We start from the raw sequence: 13,342 nt of genomic DNA on the forward strand, positions 1-13,342 counted from the left end.
GAATAGCGCTTTGGCGAACAAAATATCGTAGTCCGAAGAACGAAGTTCATACAGAAGTATCGCCCACTCTCGTTTGGACACTAGCGCGCGCCGCCGGCTTTTTTTGCTGGGAAAAACTTTCACGGGCGAGCTAAATAGGCAATTCGCGCTGAATGTCGCGAATATCGATTACGCATTCTCGTCTCATGCGAAAAATCCCAACTCTCCGCGCGGTGCTCCCATTTTTTTCCTCCCCTTCTCGGCTTTCTTTATTTTATTTTTTCTTTTAATTTTTTTTTTTACGAAATCCTCTTCGCGAGAGGAAACGCAAATCACTATGCCGTCTAATAACGAGCTTTCCATGCGGGCTGTCATTACGGACAACGGTAATTTGTTATACAATGTGGTCGTGCGGCGCGACGCGCGTGACAATGCTTTTATTACTTTTCGTCGCCGGCAAAGCGCGTCAGCCATTTGTCCGACGCTTTTTCGTTTACCGTTATTATTACGGTTCAACATCATCGCGCGCCCTGCACCGGGGTATTAAATTGGCGTCCCGCTCGGCCGGGATAAACGTAATGACAGGGGGATTTAACGCGCGTTAAAACGATCTTGACCGAAATCCGCAGAATTTCTCCCGGCTCTCGTTATTCACGTTTCCCAGCTGCTTTCGAAGCCGTCCGATACCGAACCGGCGTGCAACACATCGCGCGGGCTGACGCCGCAACGCGAATACGAAATGACAATAGACACGGGCGCCGTTTCCTTGGGCGGACTTATCGCGCGCGAGGCAATAACGTTGCCTTTTATCGCTCGCGTCGACAGTGGCCGCTCGTTTGCGAACACGCGGAAAAATCGTTAAAAGGTTGTTAAGCACGAATTACGATCGCGCCCCCGAGCAGATCGGTCACTGAAACTCGCGTTGTGCCATGCCACGACGCGACAGAATGGCAGCTTTTAACTCCGGAATGCAGTAAACTCAATCAGTAGAAAAAAAAAAAAGAGAGAGAGAGAAATAATAATAACTGTTAAAAAAATTAAAAAAAAAAAAAGAGATAATAAAAGAAAATAATTCCTACGTGGAGTTGACTTTTTAAAGGCGAGATTTAACGAGATTAACGATAAACTGCTAAATATTATATATACAGGGTGTCCCACCCCATCTTGACAAACTCTTCGAGTTAGATAGGTCTCGTAGATACAAGTCAATAATTTCTATGCCATTTTATACAATTTTTAACCATTATTAAGAAAATAATTAAAATGTGTAACTTAAGAGCGACAAGGAAGCTGCGGGCGTGTGAGCGCGACAGACGAATGGCACCTTCGTCTGTCGCGCTCACTCACGCGTAGCTTCCTTGTCGCTTTTGCGCTAGACAAATTAATTTTTATCTCAATAACTATCGTGAATTTTGCAAAACGGCAAAGAACTTATTGATTTGTGTCCACGAGACCTATCTAACTTGGAGAGTTTGTCAATATGGGGTGTGGGACAAGGGTGTTTTATACAGGGGTATAAAAGTGTTTTTTATTGCCCTTGCGGACTACACCCTATCAAAGCGTATCCTGTTCTCTCATAGTACGATGTCATGTTACGATAACGAAATTGATAAATTCAACTGCAAGGCTGTTTTTATGCAAAACGGGGATTACACGGATTAATAAAAGGCACATCGAATACTTGATATCGATACGTAGTTACCGCAGGTTCGCGTTTTATCGCACACGTGTCGCGGTTTGCCATCGACAGAAGAGCGAACAAGAGAACCGCGATTTCTACGACGGCAATTATAATTTTTCCGGGGCGCGTATTTCGGTCGGTGCGCAAACACCGTGTTCGGCGATGCGATAAAATCGATGAAGACCTTCGACTCGCGCCGATATAAATCACGGGAGCGACTCCAGATGTTGCTTGCACCTTAATGGCCCTCGACTCGCTTGTAATAACCTTGCTCGAGTATAACTGGAAATAAATTGTTCGGAAGCGATCGTTCTCCTTCGAAGATCGATGCCGTTCGTCGAATGCAACAGCCGCCGTTGCGCTTTAATTCCGAGGACAAAATAGCAAGAAAGCACGTGAATTGTTTTTAAATGCTTTTCTCGCGAAGCACTTATAAAAAAAAAAAAGAAAAAAAAATAGTCTGTCGTGTTAATTAATTAATTAAAGCTACAATAATAATACATATAATTTAAATAATGACATAATAATCTCTGTACGCGAGATGTATTTTCAAAAATATTCACGCGCTAGACTTTAATTAAATATCAAAACTTCAAAGTACGCGACAATTGCGTTTTCCCGGCGAGCTCGACTGCGACGCTAAAAGTCTAGCTGAAATACAGGACAATCCCGTATATATCTTGATATATAAGAATTGGGAAAAAAATTGGGACCATTTATACTTAGAGCTCTCAGTTGAAACTTTAAAATCCCGGATTGTGTTGTCAACTTTAATTGTTGGGCTTGGTAACATCTATTAATTCTGTGTTTTAGGTTATTAATTTATTTATTACAATTTATTACAATTTATTATATTACAATTTATTACAATTAAAGTTGACAACACAATCCGGGATTTTAAAGTTTCAACTGAGAGCTCTAAGTATACTTTTCGGTGTTTCGGATTGACCCGGTATCTTCCGAATACCTCGGGTATCTTCTCATTAGAGGTAGGAGCGGACTCCGTCCACCGTGCGTTACGCCATTGCGGGTCGTATTGGCCGCCAACGGTGGAGGGGAGCGGCGATGCCTCAGTAAACGCCAAGCGCTCGAACCGTCGATGCCACGGCGAGGCGGTTTTACGAGAGACTTACTCGCGATAAAGGAACCGGTGTTCGTTTCAACGTCGACGAGACGCCAGATCAGCGTTGGCCGACGGCTTCGCCCGTGACTCGAGTCTCTCCGCGATTCCCGGTGCCGTGAAAATCGTTCGAGGAGCCAATCACTCCTACCGGGAAGTTCTATTTCTCGCGAGTGCGCATCTGTGTGTGCGGCATACGTGCCAGCGAGCGCGCGCGCGTGGTGCGCGTACGTGTGGGTACCCCTGATCGTGTTTCCGCGGCGCGTGCGAGCGTGTGTGCGTGAGCATCAAAGCCGTTGCGTGAGCTCGGCGATGCTCCCCGCGGTGTGTGCGTGCGGCACGTCTGTGTTGCGCAACGACGATACTTTCGCGTATGTTTAACGCTCGTTATCACCGCGCGCGGTGTTGTACTCGGTGCACGCCCGTGTGTGCGCGAAGGGAGAGCGTGCGCGTGTGGGTTTTTTTTTTTTTTTTTTTGGTGCGTGCATCTTCGAAATTGCCGACAACCGAGATCGACGGGAAGAGAGACACTGCCTTCCTCGGGACGTGGATGCTGGCTGGAGCGACGGCGCCTCTTCGCACGGTTACACCGAGAGAGAAAGAGAGAGAGAAAGAGCCACGCACACAGCCCACCGCACATGAGACTGCACACGCATGCGCGCGATGTGAAAACCGCCGGTCCTCCGCTTGCTCCGTCGCTCTACTCCACGCTTCTCTTCCTCCACCGTCGCTCTCTCTTCCTCCCGGGCCCTTCCCATCCCTCTCGTCGTCTCGCGTTGGATTACCTCACGGACAAAGGATACGTAAACGGGGATATACGCGCTGGATAAACTTCATCGGGGGCTCTCTCTCCACCGGCCGCCCCCTCGCCTCGCCGACATCTATATAGGTATTGTTCCTTGCTTTTGCCTCGCTCTGTTTTACCTCTATTCCGCAACCCCCTCGTGCATTGCGCCGAGGTGGCGGCGGGGTGCTCGATAAGTGCAGTCAACGCGAAGGGCTCACAACCCCTCCCCCACCCGTTCCCGCCGCGCGGGGAGGAAACGCTATTTCGCCGACGCGACGAAAATCTTTGTTAATTCCAAAGACACACACGCCGCGCGGGGGTTATACTCGACCCCTCAGCCTCCCCCTTCCGGCAGACTATCGCCTCCTTATTTCAATAAAACTTTCGCTAACGTGGCGCGCTACGTTCATCCACCGCCTCCCTCGTACATTTTTTCGCGTTCGTGAAACGACGCGCGGGGAAAAGGAAAAAAGAAAAACGAGCGTAGGAAGATTGTCTGAAAGGATGAGGCTCTTGTGTACCTGACAAATATTGTCCCTGTAAATCTGCACTTATATAGGACACTCCAGGCCATTTCTCGCATCTATAGATTGCTTAGCCCGCGATAAATGTTTTCTTAACGAATACTTTTATATTATCAGAAAGAGAAATAGTAAATATATTACCAATTTTTATTTTATTTTAATTTTTTATTTTGTTCTATTATTATTACTTTTTTTAAATAATCTACCATTTCCTCCTCACCGTTCTCCATTTATTGGAACGTGCGCTAAATATAAATTAAACAGTAATAAACCTGAAATAATAATGCGTGCATTAGCACGCCATAATTTCGAAATTGCAATTTGAATTGTAAATTCTTTCGCGTCCCAATCAACGTTAGGAGCCGCTTCGTAAATTATTCCTCGCGGATACGTCGCGAGAACATCTCGCATAATTCAGCGCACGTTAAGCGTAACGAAAAAGAGGAAAGAGAAAAAAAGAAAAAAAAGAAGAACTGTCCGCGCGATAATCCACCTCGCACTTGGAGGAGCTTACGATATCGAAGTGCCATCCGTGATACCCGGCAGACGACGTTTTCCGCGCCAGCGTTTCTTGCACTTAATGAAGCGATAGTTCGCCCAGCCGGATGTGTACACGGTTCTGCTCTAGGCCGTGTTTAATGGAGATTCCTCGCCGATATCGATCGCGGACGTGACAGATAGATGCCTAGGACGCTAGTAATAGGATCAATCGCGGCCGGTACATCTGCGGCCCCTATATAACTTATAATGCCGTCGCCAGTTATGACGAGCGAGCGATGCATTATATGCGTTATGTACCGGACGCGATACACGGCGCGGATTACACATACGACGTTATTACGCCTCGGTAGAGCTTCCTCCAGCTCGGGCCTTTTGTACTTGAACGCGACGTCGAGCTGCTAAAATCGAGTAGAAAAAAAAGAAAAAAAAAATATCGAGTCTCACGCTAGGCGCGTCGTGGAATATTTCTCGCACACGTCATATAAACGTACAGTTATTTATATTTATTGCATTGCGAACGTATTTATTTGCAGCCTGACTTTATCGCGCAAATCTGTTTACTTCGAATGCAAATGCATTGATTAATTTTGAACGGTTGCACGCTAAAAATCATAATCCGTAGGGAAAAAAAAAAAGAAAAAAAAAGGAAAAAAAAAAGGAAAGATTTAAGTATGCCTGTAATTTATTCGTAACGTTACATGTAGAAACTCCGCGGATATTATGCATACGTAAACGTTGTCGCATAAAATTAAGATACATCGCGCTGGATGTAAATAATGAAGATGACACTAATTTTAATTGGAAAATTACTCCCGGCGACCGGAGCCAAGTACACGAATCAACGAGGTGGTCGAACTGGTTCCGTCGCCAATTTCTTATTACAACGATGTAGATAAATGTCCCGTACGCCTAGGTAAAATCTTATCTTCGTTTAGAAGCCGTTTCGACAAAATCCGACCGATACTTAAATCACCCAAGCGCGGCGCGATTGACTCCACTTATGAAATCGAAGAGGTTTTGCTCGACTGTTTTTCCCTTCGCGCCGCGATCTTTCCGAGTCCATTTCGGACGATTTGTATTCCACGACGGGGACGCGAGATAGAATTCTACCGGCGATACTCGGGGAAGAGATATATATATTTACGGATACAGGGGCGCGCAAAGAGCGCGCGCTATCACGCGTCTATTTTCGAAAATCAATGCCGCATAAATTGATAGTCGGAGACAATGATAACGAGGCGACCGGCCAGGTGCGCGTGGGATCCTTAAACAATTTCAGCCCGCTCTTTGGTGAGTCGTCGATAGAGGGAATATCTAAGCTGCACGCTTGCCTCGCTAATAAACCGCCGACGTCGCATACCACCGGTGCCGGCGGTGTCTTTATTTGTACGTGTATTCACGCACACATGCTCGCCGGCCCCGCGGTAGGCCAAGAAGTCGCGATGAAACGTGCAAAAAGCTCATGGTAAATTACACACGAAAAATACACGGGATAATTAACATCGGTATTTATATGCCTCGCTTTTTGCACGCGCGCTCGCTCGCGCGTGCGTTGCTCGTAACGTTTTTACGATACTTTATCTACATACGGGCGGTAATAGGTGAGTAAGCAAGGACTCGAGAATTACATAGGGAGAAGAAGAGGGACCCGCGATGTTCTTCATTATTCATGCAATGTTGATGGCCGCGGGTATTTCGCATAGCGAGAGCCATTTTAGTAGATCGATTCGTGCACGTGTCTTCTCTTTGCGGCACCACGCATTCGTCCTCTCTTATTCCCCCTCGCCCTTTCTTTCTATCTCTCTCTTTTTCCCTCCGGCACCCACCTACGTGGTATTCCGGGTTCACCGCACTTCCGTTTGTCTACGGGTTCCTCAATCGAAGTCGATTACTTCTTGAGAAAAATGCACGAAGGCATCTGAATAACTTTGAAATCCTAGGTGATTGAAGATAGTTAAAATACTTTCTTTCTGATAATCGGGTCTATATTTCTTTTAGATAATATATTAAGAGATAAAAAAAGAAAAGAAAAAGAAAAAAACAGAATGGAATTCGTTATCGTTTACTGTTCAGCGTTTATTAAATTACTTATTAATTAAAATTCCGCCGTTTTTTTTTTTTTATTATTATTATTTTATTTAGTGACTGATTAATTCTAAAAGTACTTGACGTATATAAATGCTCGCGTTCTTATATCTCGTGTTTCTTACATTGTATTCTCTTCTTTGCTCTGTTACGCCAACGAAATCAAATCAATCGCTCGTCGTCGGTTTATTCCTCTTTATTATTAAGTTAGTATAGCGCGATAACTACAGCCAAGCAAACAGCCCGTATTCAAGAGTAGATATTACCGGGTTGGCAGATATTATTATCGATACGCGATACGTTATGTCGTGAACTATGTGAACAGCGATAAGCTGAATTGTCGTTGAATGTGAGATACGTTCGTAATGCTTTCTAGATATTGATTTATTGTCGTCGTTCTCTTCCGCCGGCTCAGAAAGTAATAGACTCTTAACGTGGTTTGTCAAGCATAATTTTTTCCATAATGTTTTTTTTTTTTATTCTTTTTTTTTTAATTTCCTATATACAGGGTGTCTCAGCCCATGTGTAAAAAATAAACACGCGCTTTTAATCGGGGGAAAAATTGTTTTAACCATTTTATCGAGTACAAGAGTAGCGGCAGCTCTCGAAAATTGGGTTAATTTAATTCTGTGAATTTAACAGCGCGGAGACAAGAAATTTTTCCAAAATTAAACGGTCTTCATTTTTGTTACTTTTTTTTTTCTTTCTTTCTCTCTCACTCCTCCTCCTTCTTTCTAGTTACGGAAGGAAAGTTAATTTGGGAATAAACGTATACTCCACGAGGAGTGTACGCAATAATCCACTGACGTGTCGGGGATACATTTCGACGGAAGTCGATTTAATTATCGCGCGATATTTCAGAGATTTCCATCGCGGAGTCGCCGGCGCGTTCCCGAAATTTATTCTGATGAATGCCGAGGGCGAAGAAGGGTCCCTCGCCCTCGGCATCGATCCGCCAGGTGTTCTATATAGGTCTAATGCGTAATTGTCGAGGGTCGGCAGTGAATTCGTGTCAATGCGAGGTCTCTTTTGTGCTCCTCCTCGCTCCGGCTCGAGGGCGATTCATTCGGGCGCGGACGTATTTCGCCGTACGGATGCATTATGGCAACCTGCGGCCTTTTAATGCATTAACTTATGCTCCATAAGGCGGCGGCGGCGAACGCGCGCGCACCGCTAAGTGGAAAGATAAACTTCGCCGGCTTATCGGCGTGAGAACGTTCCCCGAGATTTAAGGAGCGTACGCGCGAATTGTATAGGCACCGGCGCACGATTCGCGCGGAATCGCAAGATCGTGGGGGCAAATATTGAGAAACAGATACACGTAACAACGTCCGACTAAAATCTCATTGTAGGGAAATGCACGCGGCTCTAATAACAGCGTCTAAACATGTCGGTGGCAAGCACTTTTTTTTTTTTTCTCTCTATATCTCCACACGCGACATCGTCGGGAATCTCGCGAGAACTCACGCTCGATGCACGTAAGACGGAACGCGGGGCGGAATTTCCGGCGGATAGCGATAAATGCCTTGTTGAAAGTGCAACGTGGCGAGAAACGAAACAAACGTCGGAGAGAGAGAGAGAAACTAGCTGACCGTCGGCCGCGACGAGCCGCGTGCTCATTTTCCGCGAGTCGTCGTCGAGCCTGCTTTTGCCGGAGGCCGGCCCCCGCGCGCGTGGAGAGTCCACGTATTTTTCAAGCCCTCGGATACGTGCGGCAACTACGAACTTTCACGTTTCCCCGAGCGGCGTGTTTCCGCGAATATGCATTTCCCTTCTCGTACACGTGCGCGCGACGAGGAGGAGGAAGGAGAAAGAGCATAAAACTTTTCCGCTCGTTTACGAACGGCCAGAGGTTTTCGCGTGCAATTTCTTCGCCATCGCGCCCCGCTCGCGCATATTTTTCCGCACTTTACTCGCGGCGCTTTAATGGCCAAATACGCCTTTCGCATTTAAACGCACGTTGCAGGCCGCGGAATCGCGCGCCCGGCGACCGTAAAACCGAGAAGAGCCTTAAAACGGGTCCATAATTTGATATCCTCGGATGTTATTAAAGCAACGCGATTCCCCATTTTCCGTCAATTTCCCTATCGACTAATACCGGGGGCGCCCAGTAATTTTTGCATTTTTTAATAATTGATTTATTATTTCACCGACGCTTTTGACGGCGAGACCGGTTGATTCCGTTTATATTTTTATCATTTATACGTTTATACGCGGCTGATTAATGTTGAGTAAAATTTTAAAGGTAAAAGAAGGAAAGAGTATAGTAGTGAAATAAAATAAAATAGGAACAAAAAATATATTCCTATGTATTCCCACTTGGTATTGGTAAAAGTTGACTTTTGTATACGGCTTTATTCTCGGATTACAAGCTATTAGCGTTCCCGACAGCTTCCCTTTGTTTCGCAGACTCGACCTGTATTTAGGTATCGGGTATACCTGGTTCTAAAAAGGATCGAAAGGTACCGGGGGGAGGGCCTTTACCACCGTTCAGTCGTATTTTCAATCTGTATGGAGCTATTAAGATAAAATTGTTAGTCGTATCCGGCAGATAGTCGATAGCATAATTCGAACCGCAAATAGCTGCGAATGTTCAATTTCAGATTTATTTTAAATGTAGTTTATAACGGTGACGTTCGTTCACTTGCTAAAGTCGTACGGACGTGTATATTACATATAACTCTCTGCTCTTTCTCTCTTTTTTTCTCTCTTTTTTTTTTTTTTGTCTATTATACATTTGCCAATAATTCCCCGTCAAGATTATCGTCAATCTGAATAAACGATACGAGCGTTTAATATTAAACAAGCTGCGTACGTCTGCTCGCCTATTGATTTTCATCGGATTCTTATCTACCTCTTAATACCTGCAATATTTTATACCGCTCGATTACGTCGAAGCGTCGCGTCGAAAAGTCAGACGGCTCTCGCCGTCTTCGGAGTCTAACTTTACCGTTAAATGTTACCCAGGAAATTATTTTCTGCGACGGACCGCTCGTGCGTCCGCGTACGTTTCTGATCTCGCGATAAGTCCGCGCGGGCATAACCGCCGCGCGTTCAGCGGCGAACAGCGCGAGCCGCGAATTTTATCTTCCGAGGCTGCGTGAAATTTGAATTACAAAATTGTTGACCGAGCCCAAGTGGCCCGTGCGCTCTCGCGAATGGGAGGGAAAGGGGGAGGTGGACGTCTTTCGGTCGCGCCACGGCTTCTCGCCTCTCAAAAGATCGCGCAATTAGTCGCGCCGATGAATAGGCGTTTGGTGGAACGATTCCTTTTGAACATCTCCGTCACGCCGTCTTTCCTTCTCCTCCCTCGGCCCCGGCCGACTATTTGTGGCCGGACTCGTGCGAAACCCATCGGCCGAATTCCTGGCACGGCGTCTCCGTGAGTTTCGCAGTTTTCGGCGAAGACTAATGGATAGACTACGGGCGCCGTAAACGCGCGGTTTATCGCCCGGCCACGCCGTATAACACGCGAAATGGGCACGCGTGTAACGAGCGTAGGTAACGACCCAATGACGTACGCGAAGACGTAAGCTGTGCCTGAGGGTTTTTTTTTTTTTTTTTTTTTTTTTTAAGAATCGTCCGGAAGTACCGTCTTCGTCGTTATTATCTTGACATACTGTTGATTAAGCTGTGGAAATTTACTCAATAAAATTAGTAACATCGATTGTTTTATGGACTAGAAGAAACCATTGGCGCGCTATTTTTTAAGAGATCCTAATTACAAAGTGTGAAAAAAAAAAAAATTATGCCTGTAACACCGATTTTTTTTTAATAGGGAAACGTTAGATTTTACTAATAATTAAAAATATATTAATTCTTTTTTTTTTTTTAATAATTATAAAAGCTAGCGCAGTAATAAAATTAACTCTTGGATTATTTATATTAAATAGAAAGAAAAAAATAATAATAAGTAAAAATAAGCTTTTTCTGTAGTAATAAAAATAAATTACGCCGCGAGGTAAAGTGCTCCTAATTTATTTGCAGCGTAGCCTCGGCGAAGGATTTTTCCGAGCGGCGCGAGATTCCAATTAATCCCACGCGATCGTTGATTCATTGTTTATTCTATTCTTTCAACGTGCGTACGCATCGTACGCGATGTACGGCATCGAGGTACATGCATTTATCTCGCGCGACAATTACATGATTCGCGAGCGTCACTTCTTTTTCTTTCTTTCTTTTTTTTATCCCAATATACCGATATATTCCGTACCGCGCACGGGCGGTATAATCTTGTACGCAATTGTATGCCGAATTCAATACCGCGCGAACCGCAATTGTAACGATATTCCCCCTTGAGGAAAGAATTATTTTGACAAATGCGACTATCGTGCCGACCACGCGCGCCGCTCTCTCTCTTTCTCTCGCTCTTTCTCTCTCTCTGTGGTAGTGCCGGGGACGGTGGCGGCGCGATGACGATGGTGGAGGCTACGTGCGATGGCAGCGACAGACGCGGTGGAAGGGGCAAACTTCAGCTCAGTGAACGCCAAACGCTCGAGCCGTTACGACGCGGCGTGCGAGACCGAGAGTCCGAGTGACGCGACGCCGAAAACATTTCTCGTTTACGGGAACCCGGTGGGTTTATAAGCGGGCACCCCAGCCCCCTAGTGATACATCCTTTTTTCGTACCCGCTCGCGCATTTCCGGAATACGGATAACCTCCAAAGATATTTCCTCCGAGCTTCGCTGGTCTGGGGGGCACGTGTGCATGGGTGCGTTCCGTCGGTGCGCCGCGTGTTCCGTCCGCCAGGCTTTTTCTCGGCGAGCGCTTCGAGCGTCCTCGGGGACGCGACGCGACCCGCGGCGGAGTGCGTTTCACATGTGTGCGGGTGTGTTGCATGCGTGCGGGCCATTGCGTGGCCGTACGTAGCCAAGCACGTAACCCGGCGGTGTAATTGGTGAGAAGAGTGCGTCGTACGTGATCGCGAGGAGTGCCGTCGCACATCCGTCCGCTCTTATTCTTTCTCTCTTATTTTTTTTTCTTCTTTTTTTTTTGTTTCTTCTTCCTCTCCTCGCGCGCGAATCGAAGTGAGAGAGTGTGCCTGTTTCTTCCCTCGCCAATGTGGATACGTAAATAATAAAGTGCGCTCGGCTTTTGCCGCCTTCGTGCCGACTCCCTTCTCTTTCACTACGTGCCTCTTCGTCGCTCCTATACTCAGGCCGGGCGCAAGAGGGACAACGTCGGATTACCACACCGCCGTGGGACAAAGGATACCCGCGCGCACACGAGACGTCCGCGTGCCCTGCGTGTATATGTGTGTGCGTGGCGTGCACGCGCGCGCGCTCGCAGGCGGCATCGGGGCTCAACGGTGGCGGCGCGCGGTGCCTCCGCAGGATTATTTATCGACCAGCACCAAGGTATCGGCGAGGTTTGACTTTTGTACACCGACGACGATTCTCTCTCTTTCTCGTTGCGCCCGTTAGTATCGTTAGCAAACCGGAGGGCCCTTAACAGCTGGCGATAAACGGCCGGGTCGTAAAAAAATAAAAAAAATTAAAAAAAAAAAACAACCCTTTTCTGGCTACCGACGCGCCGCGCGCGTTTTCCCTCCGACCCTCACTTCCGGTAAAAACTTCTGTTCCCAAAAGTACCCGCGGTTTTAATTCGCACTTGCGCCCAAGTACGAAATTTATCGTAATCTTTTTTTCTTTTTTTTTTTTTTTTTTTTTTCTTTCTTTTTTTTCTCTTTCTTTCTTTATTTTTAAGAAGCACCCGAGTACTTGAATAACGCGCTAGACTCCGGTAAATGTAATTAGCAATTTAGTTGCTGAAATACGTAGCGTTAAAAACTAACAAGCTACATCTTTGATCAAACTTTCAGCGAGCAAGGATTAACTCTGGCTCGCTGCGGAATATATTTTTAATGCCACTTTGCATATTTTCTTGCCGCATATATTGCCCTTCCCCCCTTTTTCCCCCCCTCGACTCGTTTGAAATATGCAACCTTTGCTCCAATTTATATAAAAATATCTAAGCCACGATCGAAATAAATACATCGCGCGACTTAACGCGGCTAATAATTGTTTACTGATTATTATTATTATTTTAATTTTTCATCGCGGTCGGGGGGGGGGATTTATATTGCGCGTATATACCGCCGATAGATCCGACGTGAAATACCGCGCCTCGCGTCAACTAATTTTGAGTAATACATAGAAACCAGGCGCGTGCATTTATTCGTATGAATTTTAATGAGATTACCGGCTATTTTCTCGGTAAGGTAATTAATTATGTAAATTTGATTGGATAAAATCCCAGGGAGCGCGAAATGACGGGATAATTCAAAAGCTCGTGTTACGTTACAATGTAATATTTCAATACGCAACAAATTCTGACGCAGCCTCGCGTTTATGGAACGCAGAAAATAGCGCGTCGATAATTGGACACGTAGCGCGATTCACGTGTAGCGCCGCGGCCGTACTTTTGTTTCAGCGATAAATTCGTAAAAATATATGAAACCCTTCCCCTCCGAATAGCGGGTTTGAAAATATGCAATTTAAATATGCAAAACGGGGGAGGGGGGAGCACGGGGAGTCTGCAAATTCCGTGTCCGCGGATGCGACTTGTGTATTTAGATACTCGATTTAATAATTCGTAACTAAATTAACTTGCCTTCGGAATAACGAAATATTACCGTATCACCGCCGCGACGTATGACTATCGC

General features: G+C 45.9%; 1 protein-coding gene across 4 annotated transcripts in view; it reads left to right on the plus strand.

Annotated features, from left to right (window-relative positions):
• The window catches only part of LOC139110028 (zinc finger protein 608), a 182,266-nt gene that overhangs the window by 76,098 nt on the left and 92,826 nt on the right, over nucleotides 1–13,342 (plus strand). The window contains exon 1 of one of the 4 annotated variants that reach the window (XM_070669534.1): nucleotides 2,903–3,669. The exons of 2 other annotated variants lie outside the window; for them this stretch is intronic. The gene's annotated coding sequence lies outside the window, so the exon portion shown is untranslated. Of the gene's footprint in view, nucleotides 1–2,902; nucleotides 3,670–11,109; nucleotides 12,036–13,342 lie in introns of those variants that run through there. One more of the 4 variants, XM_070669533.1, reaches the window with a different exon arrangement.

Source organism: Cardiocondyla obscurior, linkage group LG19 (assembly GCF_019399895.1).
Source record: "Cardiocondyla obscurior isolate alpha-2009 linkage group LG19, Cobs3.1, whole genome shotgun sequence".
Lineage (NCBI taxonomy): Eukaryota > Metazoa > Arthropoda > Insecta > Hymenoptera > Formicidae > Cardiocondyla > Cardiocondyla obscurior.